Genomic DNA, 12,837 nt, shown 5'->3' on the forward strand with positions numbered 1-12,837 from the left:
TTTAAAATTTTAGCAAATTGACTAATATAACTACTACTAAAATTGTCTTTGTTTGATAGGTTAGAGGCATTCATAGCAAAAAGAACTTTACAAGTAGGGATTACAACTCTATTTAAAGGGAGGTTTAACCTCTTAGGATAAGGGCAAATTAGATAGAAAAGACATGTTGTGAGAAAAATTCAATGTATATTTTTAAAATACGTTAATCATTGAAACGACTATGATTAGCTTCATCCCAATCTTTGCACACTTAAGAGAAAGGCTATAAATCTGGTAGCTTGATATTTAGTGAGAAATGGCATAGTTATATCTAGTGAGAAATGGGACTATGCCAGGTCCGCGGAGTGCCCTCCAAAAATGAGGGTACTCCATCTATAAGCATTACTAAACCCCTGTGGATATTTCTTTTGGGCTGGCTCCTTTCTCTCACCTTGTCCGGTTTCTTCTCTAACCTACATGTGTAGTGGTTTCTCTCTCCTCTAGCACCTTCCGACTCTTGGGGGGGGGGGGGGGGGGGCAATGGGATCCACTCCTCATATGTAACATGTAACTTGGATGATAGTGTGAATCCCCAAGTGTGTCGCTTGGTGTGTGCGTGGTGGAGCTCTTAGTTAGTTGTGCTACTCCAAAGTTAGGGTGAAAAATGAAATTGTAAGGCTGGCCAGCCCGATCTTTTGGGTGGGTGGTGGCACTACAAGGAAGGCTATGATTATGATCTTTGCAAGCTCCACACTTTGGAATGGCAGGCTGTGCCCAGCTATGAATTTGGAGAGGACAAGGAAGAAAGCGAGACAGCATCACACACACACACACACACACACACAAAGGCCCCCGCCGCTGAATCGCATACGGAAAGTAGGCGAACGTGCACCGATACGTGCAGCTTTAATTAGGGCAAAAAAGAGAGAAGGAAAACTGATCGACGTCTCGGCCACACAATCACACCCGACACAGGCACACAAGAGCCGGCTTGTCATTTGCACTTCTCTCTCTCCCTCCCTCTCTCTCTCTCTCTCTCTCTCTCTCTCTCTCTCTGTCGCTGCATCAGATCAGCTTCTCCGATAAGACTGCACCTCTCTCTCTCTCTCGACTCGGGCCGCCATGACTCGCGTCATCTCTCTCGCCCTCGCCATCGTGCTCCTCAGCTTCATATCGACCTTCTCCTCAATCGAGAGCCCATCTCGATACACTGCAGCCGCGACCACCACCTCCTACCTCATGTGCGACCCGGAACTCGGAGACTGCAGCACGTCGGATGGTCATGGCGACACGACGAGCTTGTACAACGACCTCGACATGGAGATGCTGATGGACTCCGAGATCAGCCGCCGCATCCTGGCCTCCTCCTCGCGCTACATCAGCTATGGCGCCCTGTCGCCCAACCGCGTGCCCTGCTCCACCGCCGGGAGGTCCTACTACTACTGCCGCAGCTCCGGCCGTGCCAACCCTTATACCCGCGGCTGCAGCAGAATCACGCGCTGCTACCGAGACACTTCCTAATCCATCCCCCTCCATTCATTCATTGTTTCCCATCCGCTATTACCTGCTCTTATCAGAAGGTACTTCTATCATGATCAGCCTCATTTATCATATTCATTCGCTTGTCTGAGCCACACACTGGTCATTGCTCTCTTTCCCCAAGCTAGCCTTTGGTTGTCACTTGTTATCCTTCTCTCTCTGCCTCTCTTTCAACCGCTCTCACACTATCATGAATTAGATCACTTTGAATGCCCCCTTCCCATGCTGCCACCTAAAAAAACCAACATACATTTATGAGATCCTACATGCTTAAGACTACACAGAGCACATCCCATGTGGCAACTATTGAGCACACAATCTTAGCATGCATGTTGCACATTGTGTCCATGTGTATGAAACCTATAATAGAATTCAGCATGTCACATAAAGTGTTAGGGGGATTGTGTAATTTTTTTAAAAAAGTACATAGATCCTTCTCGTTTCACCTTGAGGAGGAATCTAGAGAATTGAATCATTTTTTTCATGCTTCTTGAAAATTATCATTACAATCATGTAATTTTTAAGAATGCAATTTTCTTTTCCACACACTTTTGAAAAGACTCTTGTGAAACTTGAGCTCGATCTGGGCACCACCAAATCTTTCTCACCTATTTAGCATAAACCTAGTAGTTTCATCAAGTTAGAGGTATGCCACACCCATGCTTACAAAGGGTGAGAGGGGGAGTATTTCTTCTTGCTTCATTTTGGGTCATGCCATCTTTCAAAAGGAGATGAAATATGCGATGGGCCCATTAATCATGTTGAGAAATATTTTGATTATCAAACTTTTCATTCGTCCCTTATCACCAATCTAATATAGTCTCACTGGGCTTCTCCCTATTAGCACTTTGTTAAAGCTTGGCCTATAGATTCTTCCCTATGTCCTTGTGGGTGTGACCAAGGGTTAATGAGGGGGTGGAGTTCTAGTCCCCCCACTAGCCCTTGGTGTGGCCCAACTTTTAGTGATCTCATGCCATCTCCAAATTCTCTTAAAAATTGTATCTATTTCTTTGATCTCAATATATTCTTTATATGTCACCTTGAGTAGTAAACCTAACTAGCAATAAAGCATACGTTAAATGGAGCATAAACTTTCAAAGGATATGTGAACCAAATGCATTTGAGTCCTTTTGCAAACTTAACTTGGTTCACGATTCTTATTTTTATCAAATTAATTACAAATTTGCAAGAGGATCTAATAAGAACCATGTGTGCTTTCTATTCTCTCCTTTTGAAGACCTTTAGTGGTATAACTACTCTATTTTTTGGAGTTGTCTTGTATTTTTATCTTGCCAAAATGAGATGTGTAATCCAATAGAGTCCTTGTGTTGAAGGAAATTACCAACATTAAGTTTGCATTCAACCTTACTAGCCATGCACACTCCTTTAAATGAGTTGTTAGTAATATTTTGAAGGAATGCACCTACATAAAGTGAGTTACATGTAATCCTTTGTCATAATGCATACTTGTCCAAATATGAACATAGGTACTACAAAAGTAGAGATGTAGCTAGCTCACTATTATTGCATATATGATGCATACAACTAGGTTGGATGTATAGGAGATTTTGTTTTTTGCAACCTTACACTTTTGGTGTGGGTTGAATGGAAAATATTAATTGTGTGCCCACATTCTATGGCATATATAATATATTCAAGGGCATATAACTTGCAAGATGTTTAGATGATAAGAAGCACGAGACTCTTCATCATATTGTGGGTCAAGGATGCATCCCTTTCAATGTTCATTTGACCCATGTAGTAGAGTGTTCTTTCTTTGTGGCCTTCATTAATATTTTTAAATTCTATAAAAGAAACACTAGAACTTTTTCTTATCAATCACCCTCTAAGCTCCCTTTCTATAATTATGACCTTCCATGTGAGTAAATCAATATATTTGTCCACATAAGTAATTACCAATATATATTTATTAGTTGTGCCCTACATATGCATAAGGAATGTATTTATGCACACATCTCTAGAAAGAAAGTGGTTATATTCTAAGGGAGAAATTTATGCGTACACTCCCTCCATATACTATTGGCACTTTCTAAGTATAATAGAATTTGCTTCAAATGCACATAACACATTTTTAAGTAAGGAGTTAAACTCACACATTCTCATTTCATTGGGGACAAAACCTTTAAATAATCATAAACATTTTGAATAGTTGGAAGGCCAATAAAGGCAAATTGATTTCTACACATGTTGCGATAATGATCTCCAATTCTACCAAGCTAAATGGATTTTGTATAATGTGTATCAATTGTCAAAGGAATGAACACACACACACACACACACACACACACACACACACACGCGCGCGCGCGCGCATGCACATTCTCTCTCTCTCTCTCTCTCTCTCTCTCTCTCTCTCTCTCTCTCTCTCCCTCTCTATAGTTGTCTATATGCACTTGTTTGTATACTCCTCTTTATGTGTATGTGTGTTGTTATGTGTATATGGCCACATATACACATAATGGGTTCAAAGCATAAGAATGTGGCTAGCTACTTTTAGTTTGTTATGTGTATACACCAATATTGATATATAAGAGGGAGTAATTTTTCCTAATGTCCATAGCAAAGTACATTCTTATCAAAGACAAAGTACATTGTTATAAAAGAAAAAAGTCAATTTTTACAAACATGCTATCTTCACACCACTTTAAGTAACACACTTATATAGGATATTGGCTATATTTTTGACACCTTATCATTGTTGCCCAATGATGAGAGAGAGAGAGAGAGAGAGAGAGAGAGAGAGAGAGAGAGAGAGAGAGAGAGAGAGAGAGAGAGAGAGCATGTGCATACGCATATATTGTTAACTATTATATAGAGTCATGGTAGAGTATTTCTTTTGCATGCTTATTAGAGGGTGACTTGTACATTGAACCATTATATATATATATATATATATATATATATATATATATATATCTGTACATCTTATTAAACTTTTGTTGTCATTTCTTGACTTCATCCTCCAATGAGATCCTTCTTAGTCATAGCCGCCTTGCTGCTAACATTCTCCCTAGCTCCATTAAGTGTATAGCCATTCTTTCTTTTGATACAAACTTATTGATGTAGGTATCCATCCCATGGGTTTGGCTCTTGATTTGGCTTGGATAGTGATGACAATACTACTAAGAAAGTATTTTGATACATATCACTATTAGGACAATAATTAAAGCCTAATTCTTACCTTTGAGTGTTGCCCTCACACTATAGGGAGAGATGATGAGGGAGATTAGAAACTACTCATGAAAATGAGCATGTGATGGGTATAAAAGGAAAGTGGTAACTACTTCTAAAAACTAAAAGTGCAAAGAGAGAGAGAGAGAGAGAATCGTGCTCTAATCTATTAGTAGATTATTTGGGACTGTGTTGCAACTAACTAATAGACTATGTAAATGTAGAGCTACCACCTATGAAGAGAACAAGATTGCACTTAGAACTATTATTGAATTTTTTGTGACTCTATTGCAAGACCGATTTGGAGAGAGAGAGAGAGAGAGAGAGAGAGAGAGAGAGAGAGAGAGAGAGAGAGGAAGCAAGGTCTTTTCCTTTAGGATATTAGCTCAAAATTTATTTCTTTCAAAGTATTAGAATATTTTACATTGCCACATACTTGGCATTTCCGTTATAGATTATTTCCCTTGGCAATGCAACTACAACATAAAGGGAGAAGCCAAGTAGAAGTAGGAGCAAGCAAAAGCAAGAGAGGTGTGAGCAATGGTGGATGGAGCGAGAGAGAGAGAGAGAGAGAGAGAGAGAGAGAGAGAGAGAGAGAGAGAGAGAGACACTCAAGATGTGGAAACTCCAACAGTCACAATATGTGACTAGCCTTCCCTTTATTCAAATGTCACTGAAAGAATAAATAATGAAGTGACAGTGATAGGCGTTTGCCACCTATAGTGTGCAATTTTGAGTATTGTTAGTGTAGTAATATACGAGTGGCTAGGTATAGGTGCCTTTACCCCCAACAACCTTCCACTTAATGTAATATTTCCATGCAATTAAAAGTTCGTTGGTTAGTTCGAATGTTAGTTAGTCAAGTAATGAGTTAGTAAGGTTACTACCTAAAGATAAGCTAAGGTAAAAACTAACTAACATTAATAACTAATAATTATTTATTTAATTAAAAATATTTTATTAAAAAATTTGAGAGTTGTAAATCCGATATTTATCTTGGATTGACAAGGACCATAGCCATCCTTCACGGAAGTTACAACGTGAACGAGACTTATGAGCTATATTAATCACAAGTATTAATGTGTATAGTTTGGATGGTCCAAAAATATTAGATTTTGGACAAAACTAGTATATTTTAGATATTTTAGATATTATCTTAAAAAATATATGAAGATTTTTAGAACTGGATGTCATTTAAAAGAAAAGACAAGTGATATTTTAGTTAGTTTAGGAGATTTTATCAAAAGAAAAAATAAAGAGAGGGATTTGCAAAATCGTGCGCACCGCGATCGCAGTCCACAGACAGAAAACAGGAACAAAGAAAATGAGTGAACTGAGAGCTTTCTAATCAAGTGTCTTGGGGTTTTACCTCTCGTTCGAAGCCAATGGAACCATCAGATTTATGATCTGAGCATCAGATCATTGATCTTTCCAAGATCCCCCTCCACAAAGAGCTCCACTTCTTAGCCACAAGCCCTCTTCTCTAATTCACTATAAATATGAGCCATGGGGAGGCACGAGAGAGCATAAGGAGACCCCGAGAGGCTGCGAGAGAGAGGTAGAGAGAAGGATACCCCTCCAAGAGATTGTGAGGAAGAGCTTGAAAGAGAGCTTGAGAAAGAGAGAGAGAGAGAGAGAGGGAGAGAGAGAGAGAGAGAGAGAGAGAAGAGTTACCCCAAGAGACTACACAATTCCCTCTATCTTGATCCTCGACTTAACCATCTTCTCTTACGCTCTACCATCTTGAATCTATTCTGTCTTCTTAATTTCTTGAGTCTACTTGCAAATGATTGGCCATCTCAACCTTTTCCTCATTAGATTTAGACAGTTGACCTAGCTCACCTTCACATGAGAAGACAAAGGACATTCAATAGGCTTAACATCCTACATATGAAACCGCTCAAGGATCTTATGGATATACTCCTTCTATTATAAGTAAAGGACCCTGTGAGAGCAGTCATGCATAATGTGCATCCCAAGAATATGTGAGGCTTCAGCTCATCAAGAGATCCCCTAACAATTAACATGTCATCCATATAGAGTGCCAAAATAAAAAGGTTGCCATCATGAGCCTTCTACATGTATAAACATGGATCCATATCACTGCATGTACAGCCTTGTGAATACGTAAAAGATTTAAACTTGTGGTGCCATTCCCTAGGTGCTTGCTTAAGGCTATAAATGCTCTTTCTCAATCTATACACTAGGTGTTCCTTTCCTTTTTTCTCAAAGTCCTTAGACTAATGCATATAAATCTCATCATGTAAGAAATCCATCTTAACATCCATCTGATAAAGGTCCAGATCTAACTGAGCAACCAAGGCTAGTACCAGGTGTAGGTTAGTCATCTTAGCTATAGGAGAAAACACTTCCTTAAAGTCAATAGCATGCTCCAGTTTAAAACCCTTAGCAACTAATCCCGCCTTATAGGTAGGCTTCAGGCCTCCAGAGGTATGCTTCAACTTGTACATCTACTTGCATGGCGATGCATGCTTTTCACCAGGAAAAGGAACCAACTCCCACATATGATTTTTCTATAAAGAGTCAAACTCTTACTGCATGGCCCTATCCCAAGAGTGAGTATCACCACGCCACATGGTCTCATCATAAGTGAGAGATTCACTTGCATCTATTACCATTACATAATCAATGGAGGGCTCAAACTGCTCAAGTCTAGGACATCTAGCTCTAGTAAAGCATCTCAAGGAAGGATGAGGAGCCTACATATTCTATCTAGCATCATGGACATGGACCACTAGAGCATCGCTATTGCTACTGCAAGTTATTGAGTTGTCTATATAGGAAAAATACTATGTATCTTGACTATCTACTCACGCTACTTATGCATATTTTCCTCATAAAAAACTACATTATGGCTGCGAATGACTTTTGAGCCTATGGATTCCATAGGCCATAGCCCCTCTCACCTGCATCCCCATAACCAAGAAAGATGCATTTCATGGACTTAGGATCTAGCTTTGTGTACCTGTCCTTGGGTACATGGCAGAAAGCCTCACAACCAAAGATACACAAATGAGCATGTGAGGGAGGTTTTCCAGACCACACCCCTTTGCAACTTGAAAGCTAATAGTACTGCAAGGAGATTGATTGATCAAGTGTAAGGCAATAGTCACTACCTCAGCCCAAAATTGTTATGGTAAGCCTACTTGGCTAAGCATACTATGGACCCTTTTTTGTATTATCGTGTTCATACGCTCAGGCATACCATTCTAAGGTGGGTTGTATGGGGCAGTCAATTGATGCTTAATACCCCTCTCATCACAAAATTGCTCAAAGGCTTTAGAGACATAATCATTCTAATTAATGGACCATAGGCACTTCAACATACCCATACTGATTCTCAATCAATGTAGCCAATGTTGAAAGGTAGTCCAAAGAGATACATGTGGAACTGCAACCATAGACAAAACAAGATCTACAAATCTAGATACAGTCAAGGGATATAAAGTGCCAAACTTGGCACCACCTGCTAGAATAAGGTTCCCATGGATAATCTTCCAAGAATAATCCCAAAAGGAAACAAAGTAATCCTCATCATCTAGTGTGCTAGTGGAGATAAGACTCTTCATGAGAGTTGGTACATGTTGAATTTTATGCAAAGTAAACATATTGCTTGAACCAAAATGTAGTCATATATCACCAATATCAACTATTTGCAATGCAAAGTCATTTCCCAAATGCACAAATCTAGTCATATTGGGATAGGAGTGGAGCCACTTTATATGAGGGGTCACATGAAAGAAAGCCTTTGAATCCATCAACCAACACTGAGTAAAACACACAAATGATCAAGATGTTGATATTTTCACCAAGGCCTTGGGAGCTGAGAAGCTTCAATTGTTCATGAGTAAGTTTAAAGTTTACTAGCTCATGTTGAGCTCAAGGGGGAATATTGAGATATTATTCATTGGTATGTTACGTGATTAACATGAAGATACACTAGTGATTTTATAGCTCAACTATACCCACATAGTCCATTCTTGGTCATGGCACATTCATTGTACTGTAACTTCTTTCCTTAGCTAGTTTACACTTATTGACTACATGTATATATGTTGTGGTACTTTAATATTAATCTTTTATCACATGGTAAACTTAGTTCTTTGTGTGGAAGAAGAAGAAAGAAGAATTAAAATATTTTACTCATAGAGTTTGGGATTCATTCTATTAAAACACTTGCTATGTAGAAGGCACAAGAGGATACTAAAGCATCTAGTTGTGATCCAAGTCCATGCATATCAAGTGGAGGAAGAAAACCAATGCAATGATTGATATATGATAGCTATGTAGCTCATCACTAGGCATACATGGCTAAGGTTGTGCCATGATATGGAACCCATATGTTATTTTGAGAATATAGTGGGTAATGAGTATTGGGATCATAAGGGGAGTTACAAGAGGAAGTTTATGTAGTTCAACTACCTGGTTATATGGATAAGAATCATCCAAATTATGTAGTGGTGGTTGAAGCAAGTACCCAAGGCATGGCATGATAGAATTGCAAAATACCTTGTTAGCATTGGATTTCACAAAGCATAGTCTGATCACTCACTCTATGTATATGAGAGTGATGTAGTATCGTGGTTATTAGTATATATATGGATGCTTTGATTATTATGGGGGATAGTGAGACAAAGATTGATAATGTGAAGGGTCTTATCAAGACTAAATTTGAGATAAAGGATTTGGAAGAGCTACACTATTTTCTCAACATAGGGATGATTAGGAGCCTAGAGGATATATAATTTTTTTACAAATAGTATGCATTGGATATGTTCAAGAAGTATGATATGGATGATTGCAAGCCTATTTCTATACCTTTGGATGTTAATATTAGGCTTAGTGTACAGGAGGGTGACTTGGTAGAGGATATCACTATGTATTAGAAGATAGTGGATAGCCTTATCTATTTGACGATCATTAGGCTAGACCTAAATTACATAGTTGATTTAGAGAGTTAGCTTATGTAGTTTCCATGGAAGCCACCTTTGGATGCATTACGATGCACATTGCACTATGTGAAGTCCACATTTGATTATGCCTCATTATATAGTGCAGATGTACCATTGGACTTGCATGGTTGCACAGATGTAGATTGGGCTAGTAATATTTCATATAAGAGGTCTACTAGTGATTTTATGTTTTTCTTTGGGAGTGCTACTGTTACTTAGAGTAGCAATAAACTATTGATAATTGCCTTGTCTAGTATAGAGATAGAGTATAGAGGTACTCTAATTGCAAGACATGTGAGGTAGCTTGGTTACACAAGCTACTTGGTGATTTAGAGATGTATATGGACAAGAAGGTTATTATCTACTATGATAAACTTTGTAGCATTCAATTGGCTAGGAACCCAATGTATTATATGTGGACCAAACACATAGAGATCCATTACCATTTCATTCAAAAACATATTTTGACAAGTGATATTGACTTGGATTACGTTAGCACAAATATTCAAGATATTGAGACACCAAGGCCTTGGGAGCTAAGAATCTTCAATGCTTTAGGACCATACTTGGAGTTTATGAGCTCATACCAAGCTTGAGGGGGAGTATTGAGATGTCAAGATTTACATGAGCTGGCATTCACTACTCTTCTTGGTGATGAGGCATGATATTATTCATTGGCACGTAAGATGACTAACATGAGGGTATGCCAATGATTCTATAGCTAGACGATGCCTACATAGTTTATCCTTGGCCATAATACATTTATTGGGTCACCACTTTTTTCCTTAATGGGTTTACACTTAGTGACCGCATGCACACATATTGTGTTACTTTAATATTTGTCTTTTATCATGTGGTAGACTTATTTCTTTTGTGTGGAAAGAAGAAGAAACAATAATGAGAAGATTTCAACATTGTTTTGCTATCATGACTCTCATAGCTCTTGTAGCTCCCACAACTCTTGAGCTATTCCTTTTTGGTGGCATGAAAGATATGCAACCTCTATGTCTTTAATATACTTGATTTGATTAAGATTAGATAGTAAAAAGACTTTTCTTCTCTATCTCTCTTTATTATTTCTCCCTATTATAATAGATATATTAGCAGATTTTTTTCATGTTGATGTTAATACACATGGCTTTGAGGAGAGCTTTGATGAGAAGTTTGGGATTCCATCTATTAAAACATTTGTCATGTAGAAGGCACAAGAGGATGATAAAGCACTTGGTAGTGATCTAGGTCCATAAAAGTCAAGTGGAGTAAGAAAATAAATGTAATGATTGACATATGATAGCTATGTATCTCATCACTATGCATACATGACCAAGGTTGTGCAAGATGTGAAACCCATGTATTTTGAGGATACATTGAGTAATGAGTATAGAGATTGTACTATGGATGAAAATATTTCTACAATTAAGGATCATGACACTTGGGAGTTGGTGCCTTTACCTAAAGGCAAGAAAACTATTGGGTACAAATGGTTTTACAAGGTCAAGCATAAGTCATATGGACCTATTGAGCACTATAAGGTAGGATTGGTTGCTAAAGGGTATGCATAGACTCATGGTATCAATTATGAGGACACTTCTTCTCAAGTAGCTGAAATGACCATTGTAAGGGCTGTCATAGTAGTGGCTACATCAAAGAATTGGATCATGCATCAAATGGATGTAAAGAATACCTTCTTGTAAGGAGAGTTATAGCAGGAAGTTTATGTAGTGCAGTCACTTGGTTATATGGATGAGAATCATCCAAATTATGTATGCAAGCTTCATAAGGTCTTGTGTGGGCTAAATCAAGCACCCAATGCATGGCATCATAGAATTATATAATACCTTGTCACATTGGATTTTATAGAGCACTTGCTAATCACTCAGTCTATGTATATGAAAGTAATGTAGATATTGTGGTTAATACTATATGTGTGGATGATTTGATCATCATGCATGATAGTGAGAACAAGATTCACAATGTGAAGGGTCTCCTCAAGATTAAATTTGAGATGAAGGATTTGGAAGAACTACACTATTTTCTCCACATAGAGTTGATCAAGGCTCTAGAGGGTACATGGTTGTCATAGATACAATATGCATTGGACATGTTAAAGAAGTATGGTATGGCTTGTTGCAAGACTATTTCCATACCTTTGGATAGTAATGTTATGTTTAGTGTACATGAGGGTGATTTGATTGAGGATGTCACTATGTATCAGAAGATTGTAGATAACCTTATCTATTTGATGATCACTAGGCCTAACCTAAACTACATTGTTGGTTTAAAAGTCGGTTTATGCAATTTCTATAGAAGACGCATTTGGATGTAGTGTAGTACACATTGTGCTATGTCAAGTCCACATTGGATTATGCCTTATTCTATGGTGTAGGTGTATCATTGAACTTGCATGGTTATATAGATGTAGATAAGGCTAGCAATATTTCAAATAAGAGGTCTACCAATGGTTTTCTGTTTTATTTTGGGAATGCTACTATTACTTTGAGCAGTAAAAGAAACAATGGATAGTTTCCTTGACTAGTATAGAGGCAAAGTACAGAGGTGTTGTAATTGCAGCATGTGAGGTAGCTTGGTTATGCAAGCTACTTGGTGATTTAGGGATGCAAGTGGACAAGAAGGTTATTATCTACTATGATAACTTTGATAGCATTCAATGGCTAGGAACCCAACATATCATGTGCGAAGCAAATACATAAAGATCCATTACCATTTCATTTGGGAGAAACTTTTGACACATAATATTGACTTGGTTCACGCCAATAGAAATGATTAATCTACTTACATTTTCACCAAAGCCTTGGGAGCTGAAAAGCTTCAACACTTCAAGAATATGCTTGGAGTTTACAAGCTCCGGTTGAGCTCAAGGGGGAGTATTGAGATGTCAAGCTCTACACAAGCTATAATCCACTACACATCTTAGTGATGTAGCAGGATATTATTCATTGGCATATTAGGTGATCGACATGAGGATATGCCAGTGATTCTATATCCACTAGACTACATCCATGTATTCCATCCTTGGTTATGGCACATTTATTGTGCCATCTCTTCTTTCCTTAGGGTGTTTACACTTAATGATCACATGTCCATACATTGTGGTACTTTCATATTAGTCTTTTATCATGTGTTATACCCAGTT

At 38.2% G+C, this 12,837-nt stretch overlaps 1 pseudogene across 1 annotated transcript in view; it reads left to right on the forward strand.

The window, feature by feature from the left end:
• Positions 1–906: 906 nt before the first annotated feature.
• The window catches only part of LOC148025932 (protein RALF-like 19 pseudogene), a 281,102-nt pseudogene continuing 269,171 nt past the window's right edge, over positions 907–12,837 (forward strand). Inside the window, exon 1 of the transcript XR_015693169.1 lies at positions 907–1,559. The product of XR_015693169.1 is annotated as a protein RALF-like 19 pseudogene (transcript). The remainder of the gene's footprint in view (positions 1,560–12,837) is intronic.

The sequence above is a fragment of the Lygodium microphyllum genome, chromosome 14 (assembly GCF_053477565.2).
Source record: "Lygodium microphyllum isolate KBCC chromosome 14, Lygodium_microphyllum_v1.1.10, whole genome shotgun sequence".
Classification (NCBI taxonomy): Eukaryota; Viridiplantae; Streptophyta; class Polypodiopsida; order Schizaeales; family Lygodiaceae; genus Lygodium; species Lygodium microphyllum.